Source organism: Stegostoma tigrinum, chromosome 20, assembly GCF_030684315.1.
Source record: "Stegostoma tigrinum isolate sSteTig4 chromosome 20, sSteTig4.hap1, whole genome shotgun sequence".
Lineage (NCBI taxonomy): Eukaryota > Metazoa > Chordata > Chondrichthyes > Orectolobiformes > Stegostomatidae > Stegostoma > Stegostoma tigrinum.
In genome coordinates, this window is record NC_081373.1 from 44,906,108 (window position 1) to 44,912,923 (window position 6,816).

The 6,816-nt window shown below is 43.1% G+C and overlaps 1 pseudogene; it reads right to left on the minus strand.

The window, feature by feature from the left end:
- Positions 1-970: 970 nt before the first annotated feature.
- Positions 971-6,816, minus strand: LOC125462054 (interferon-induced protein with tetratricopeptide repeats 5-like; annotated as a pseudogene).

Genomic DNA, 6,816 nt, shown 5'->3' on the forward strand with positions numbered 1-6,816 from the left:
GGAGGAAAGGTCATTGATAAAGCAGCTAAAGAAGTTGGACCTCAGATAACCTACTTCAGCAATGTTATGGGGCTGAGATAATTTGGAATTCAGCTCTTTTGTCCATATTTGGACCAAGGTTGTAATGAGATCAGGAGCTAAGTAGCCCTGGCAGAACCCAGACTGAGCATCAGTCAGCAAGTTATTAGTAAACAAATAATGCTTGATAGCATTGTTGATCATACCTTCTGTCACTTTATTGATAATGAAGAGTAGACAAATGGAGTAGTAAATGACCAGTTTGGACTTGTCCTGTTTTTTTTTGTTTTCAGGATAGATCTGCATAATTTTCTGCATTGTCAGTTCGATGCTACTGGTGCGACTTGGCTGTTATATCTTCTCACTCTCTTGTTCTTAATCTCAAGATGTTCAGCTACTTGAGAACCAATCTTATTGTTGTTGGCAGGCAGAAGGTCTTTGCCATTGATAATTGGTCACTAGTCCACAAACCAATCAGTTACTTGCTGTCAGCCTCAACTCCATTTGTGTACACCTCCTTTGTCTCCAGCTCATCTGCAAACTACACTCCAACTGTTTCAGCTGCATAAACAGTGTTTACAATGTGTGTCAGGTTACTTTTCTTCAATTCATACTGCAATTCTTGATTTTGAAGGAGTTCTATTTATCATAACAGTCCACAATTCAATGTGCAGAAAAGTAAAAAGACACGGTCTTTGCCATTGAACACTATTTCCCTGTATCTGACATTATTTTGTTTCTATTCACACTCAGTAGAACCTTTAACTTTATGGAAATTACTGTGATTTGGATAGTTCCACAGTGTGATCAATATTCCTGAATAAAGTACATTTAGAATTATTGCAAAGAGGGCCTTAAGGAAAATTAACACACAGAAGTGAAATGCTTACTTTGAAGTTTCCCATGGAATGTAAAAGAAATGTACCCCCATTTATAGATCGCGGCCTCTATGTATTTCAACATATCATTTAGTTTTCATAGGGAGAGTTGTTTCTGCCCTCAATGGAAAGGCGTAGCTCACAAAGAGCACTTAAATATTCGTCATTGTCAGGATCAAACTCCAAAGCCTTTTTAAAGCATTCAATCGCTTCATACTTCTCCCCATCGAGCTGGTGCAGGAATCCCCGAACACCAAGGGCCTCACTCTCTCTTGGATTCCTGCAAAGTTGTCTTGCAGCTATCTTCTCCAGGTTTTGACAGCACTTTTTCCGTTCCACTGAGTTGTAATTAACTTTCACTCCCTCCAGAAAATGTCGGATGGCGTTTGATTCTGAATTCTTGCAATTCAATTGGAATAACCCTACCGCCAAACGTATCGCTTGCTTGTTCTCTGGGCGAATACCTTCCAGTGTCAGGAGATGGCTGTAGATTTCCTGTGCTTTGTCATATTCTTCATGTAATGAGCAAATTGCTGCAAAATCGAGGCTGGGCTTGATAGATGTCACTGACTCTTTCTTGAAAGACTTTTCAAAATGGTACTTGCATTTATTGATCAGCTCAGCTTTCTGTTGAAATGCCGGATTGCAAGGATCTTCAGTGAGTGGATTGTTGATCACTTGATCCAATTTGGTTCTGTAACATTGACCTATTTCATGATGTATGAAGGTAGAGTGTGGACTAATTTCTAATCCTCTGTCCAACAGCTCCAGAGCTTTATCCACGTTGTTGCAGAGTCGGTAAAACTGAGCTGCATATCAGAGCACATAAGGGAGATCAGGGGACTTCTGCAATGCTCGTTCACTTAGCATTTTTCCCGTTTCGTTGTAGTTTGAGAGCCAAAAGCACCATGGATACAGATTCATCGGGATCAAGCTCCAGCACACGTTTAAACCACTTCACTGATTCCATGGGCCCACGACTCTCTGGGGTCCCAGAAATCCATTCCAAACGAGACAGAACAGTGGCATTGCCAATGTTCCACTCAATATTGTCAGGATCTTTCTGCAGGGCCTTTTTAAAACATTCCTTTGCCTCTTCATAATATTGGCCAGCAGATTTCAACAGTGACCAACCCTTCTCCCCATAAACCTCGGGTATCATTGCTGTAAACTGAGATGCTTCAGGAAATAGTTTACAGGCCGTCTCCAGCTTGTCGAGGTAGTACTGAGCCTCTTCCAGTCGCTCCATGTGATAATAAACCCAGGCATTGTTTCCATAGGTGACAATAATTCTTTTTTCAAATTCATCTTGATGTTGCTCCTTCAGAATCTTTTCAGCTTCCTTTAAATTCTGAATTGCCTCTTCACAGTTTCCTTGCAGGCAGTTTACAAAAGCTAGTTGGTTGTAAGACCTGTCTTGATATTTCACATCAGGTTGTATTGAATCTTCTAATCTTTGTTTCATATCATCCAAGTCAACGGCTTCTTTCTGTGGGGCCCATGTGAAGTGACATTGAAGCTGATTGAGCTTCACTTCCAGCAAATCCTTCTGTGTGTCACTGCAAGAGAATAAAATGAATCACAATTCATCTCATTCCAACAGTTCTGTCTCTTCTGCATGTGGTTTGATTACAAAATGAATTGTCATCTCTACAAAAACATGATGTGAAGGTGACGGTATTGCACTGGGATGGACAAAGTGAGAAGTCACATGACACCAGGTTACAGTCTAACAGATTTATTTGGAATTGCAAGCTTTCAGAGAGTTGCTTCCTCGTCAGGTCTTTCACCCCAGGAAGGAGCAGTGGCCCAGAAGTTTGTGATTTGAAATAAATCTGTTGGTCTTTGGCGTGGTGTTATGTGATTTCTGACTTATTACAAATACATTGTTCAATTCATAGTGCCTTTAATTTTGGCTGATGTATTTGCGAGCGGAGAGGACTTCCCCTCAAAGTCAAAATTAGTTAACTGACAACTCGTTGAAAGAATGATGATGTATTGAATGTAAGTACAGGTGCATAGTACAACGTCTAGCTATTGACCAAAACAAAGTATTCTTTCCTTCGCACTACAAAGAAATCAATTACTTCTTCCTATATCTTCCTAAACCGTTCTTCTATTTAACCACAGAATGAACGGGATATTGATCGAATCATTTTGAAACACATTTTAAAATATTACATACATTTTTAAATAACCATATCAATACTTGGATACCAAAAACTTTGACTGCTTTCAAATGGTAAACTTCTGTGCGCTTGTAATGACATTTCTCAAGTAATCACTCTCTAAACATTGGTGGGAAAAATGATACAAACCAACAGGAGACAGCCTTAATCAAGCTCATGGTTGTGTGTGAAATACTCCTGGCAATTTCTCAGCAGAACGCTCTTTTGGATACCTACAAGTGCCTCTCTAAGGATGATTTTTTAACGATTCTGCCATCTCCATAGTGATGAGAGATTTTCCTCAACTCTAAAACGTAAACTGTAAGAGTCTTAAGTCTTAGTTTTTTCCTTGCTTGGATTGCAATTCTCAGTAGAATTTCATTCTTTCTCATGTTGTCATTACATATATTTCAGAACAGTTCCAAGGTTCTAGGCGTACATGGGCAACATTGGGTCGATACCTGCTCAAAAACATCTAGTCCCTTCATGATGAAGGAAACATTCACGTTCTTGTCTCCTATTTCATTGACTTCCAGCTAAATTTGTACCCTTCATTTATGAGTACACCATTTACCAGAGTTGAAATCCTTAGCTTTCCCCACATGAGTCTTCAGCTCCATCTTTTTCCCCAAAATGTACCGTGCTAACTCACTGTATCAGAATAAATGTAGATATAGGTAATCTTTCACATTGCTCAGACTTCTTGAAATCAACGTTAGGAGTTCCAAATTTGCGGCTCAATAGTATTCGGCACTTAATTCTTCAAACAAATGGAAAAGAAAATTCAATGCTATCCTTGCCAGCATCTTTCTAATGGCAATTGCACTGAATAAGATTAACATATGCTCAGTGCAGGCTATTATCAATGAGCTAACTATTCTTTTATCTCAGTGTGGAGCTGCAGGAGCATAAACTGGTGAAGTTTCAAAATCCCACGAAGAACTTGAACAGTTCATCAACTTTACTGATGCCTTTCATCCTAACCTCAAATTCACCTGGACCCTCTCTGATACATCTCTCTCCTTCATGGACCTTTCTGTTGCCATCTCAAAACCAACATCTATTTCAAGCCCACCGACTCCCACAGCTGCCAAGACTACACCTCCTCTCACCCACCTTCCTGCAAGAATGCAATCCCTATTCCCAATTTCTCCACCTCCATTGCATCTGCTCCCAAGATGGGGTGTTCCACTCATGAACATCCCAGATGTCCTCTTACTTCAATGACAGCAAATTCCCCCCTTCAGTGGTTGGAAACACACTCAACTGCATCTCTTGTATTTCCCGCACCTCTGCCCTCACATCCCCTCCCCCCGATAAAAACACAGACAGAATTCCCCTTGTCCTCACATATCGGCCGACTAACCTCCGTATTCAACACATCATTCTCTGCCACTTCCACCACCTATAATCCAACCCCACAACCAAAGATATATTTCCCTCCCCATCCCTATCTGCCTTTCATAGGGACCAGTCTCTCCATGACTCCATCGTCCCCCACACCCCGGTATCCCCACCTTCCTCGGCATCTTTCCCTGCAACCGCAGGAAGTGCTACACCTGCCCCTACACCTCTGCCCTCACCTCCATCCATGGCACCAAACAAACCTTCCACGTCAGACAAATGTTCACCTGCCCATCTGTCAATGTGGTCTACTGCATCCACTGCTCCTGATGTGGACTCCTCCACATTGGGGAGACCAAACAGAGGCTCAGAGACCACTTTGTAGAGCACCTGTGCACTGTTTGCGACAAATGACAACACCTTTTGGTTGCAAACCATTTTAACTTCGCCTCCTACTCTCTGGATGACATGTCCATCCCAGGCCTCCTTCAGTGCCACAATCCCGCCAAGCCGAAACTGCAGCACCCCACGTTCTGTCTCGGGAGCCTACAGCCCAATGACCTAAATGAGGATTTTACCGGTTTCAAAATCTCCCTGCCTCCCCTCATCCCATGGCCAACCCTCCCTCTCAACCCGCCTCTTTGATCTGACACAACCTGTCCATCTTCTCTCCCACCTATCCGGTCCTCCTACCTCACTGACCAAACCCCACCACTGCCTACCAGCACTCACCTATCAGCATCCCACCTACCGTCCCCAGCCCCCACCCCTCCTCGCTATTTATTCCGGAGATCCCCTCGCCCTCCTCCCCTGCCCACCACTTCGGAAGAAGGGTCCCAACCTGAAACCTTAACGCTCCTGCTTCTCTGACGCTGCCAGATCTGCTGTAGAGCAGAGCCCTGCAGCCCAATGGTATCAATGTGGACTTCACCAGCTTCAAAATCTCCCCTTCCCCCACCGCATCCCCCAACCAGCCCAGTTCTTCCCCTCCCCCCACTCCATCACAAAACCAGCCCAGCTCTTCCCCTCTACCCACTGCATCCCAAAACCAGCCCAGCCTGTCTCTGCCTCCCGAACCTGTTCTTCCTCTCACTCATCCCTTCCTCCCACCTCAAGCCGCACCTCCATCTCCTACCTACTAACCTCATCCCACCTCCTTGACCTGTCCGTCTTCCCTGGACTGACCTATCCCCTCCCTACCTCCCCACCTGCACTCTCCTCTCCACCTATCTTCTTTTCTCTTCATCTTCAGTCCGCCTCCCCCTCTCTCCCTATTTATTCCAGAACCCTCTCTCCATCCCCCTCTCTGATGAAGGGTCTAGGCCCGAAACATCAACTTTTGTGCTCCTGAGATGCTACTTGGCCTGCTGTGTTCATCCAGCTCCACACTTTGTTATCTATGCCAGATCAGCTGTGTTCCTCCGTCTCCACACCGTGTTCTCTCTGACTCCAGCATCGGCAGTTCTTCCTGTCTCTCTTTCTTCCAGGTGTTCAATTTAAACTGGATTGCCTGTAGATTCCATGTTATGTTCACTCCCACCCATCCCATTTCATGCTGTGAACTCGCTTTGATTTGTAAATAAATAAATCCCTTCTAGAAAATCATGGAGCATCAAACATTTCCTTCTTAAAACGATCTGAGTGCATTGACAGCATGCAAACATCAAATGTAAATTTAATTTAGTGCATTTAGTACAAATTAGAAGCTAATTTAATTCTAATTTGAAATATTACTCAATATGAAGAATGCTCTCTAACAATTACCAGTCTTTAGCATTACACCTTCCCCATGAACAAATAATCTCAGCGTTATGAATACCAACTCTTTCCTTATTTCCGAAAATAAACTTCTTTAATAGTCTAGATACATTGTAACACCAAAGAGATTCCAGCGGTTGTTATCTCATAGTACTGATCAGATGGAAATCCTGCTGAATTTGTTTCGCAGCTTCAAATCTGCTTCTAATGTGAGTTGATCGAGGTGAGTGTCTGGTGTGTTGCTGTTCAATCTAATGTCTGAGTCCCGTGACAACTGCTTGAAGTCAATTCTTCAACTTGTTCAGAAAGTGAAATGAGGAAACGAAACTAAAGAGCAACTTTTCAATGCGGGGCTGGTACCGAGAAAGTACCCATTGTGCGTTATCACAGAACTCCATGGAGTCTAATTGAACAGTTTTGGTCAGCAGGAAAATATCACTTAGATCAAATAATACAAGCTGTTTTTTTATTATGTCTCCTCCCTTATTCCGTTCCCGTTTTTGCTTAACACACTTTTGCTTAATGAAAATCACTCCGTTGTGGACAGCATCTCACTTATTTCCGAGACAGAATGCACCATTCTCTGGGCTCAATGTGTACAGGGAACCTGTCGGCGCATCAGCCTTTCCCTGACTAGCTTCTGCATCCAT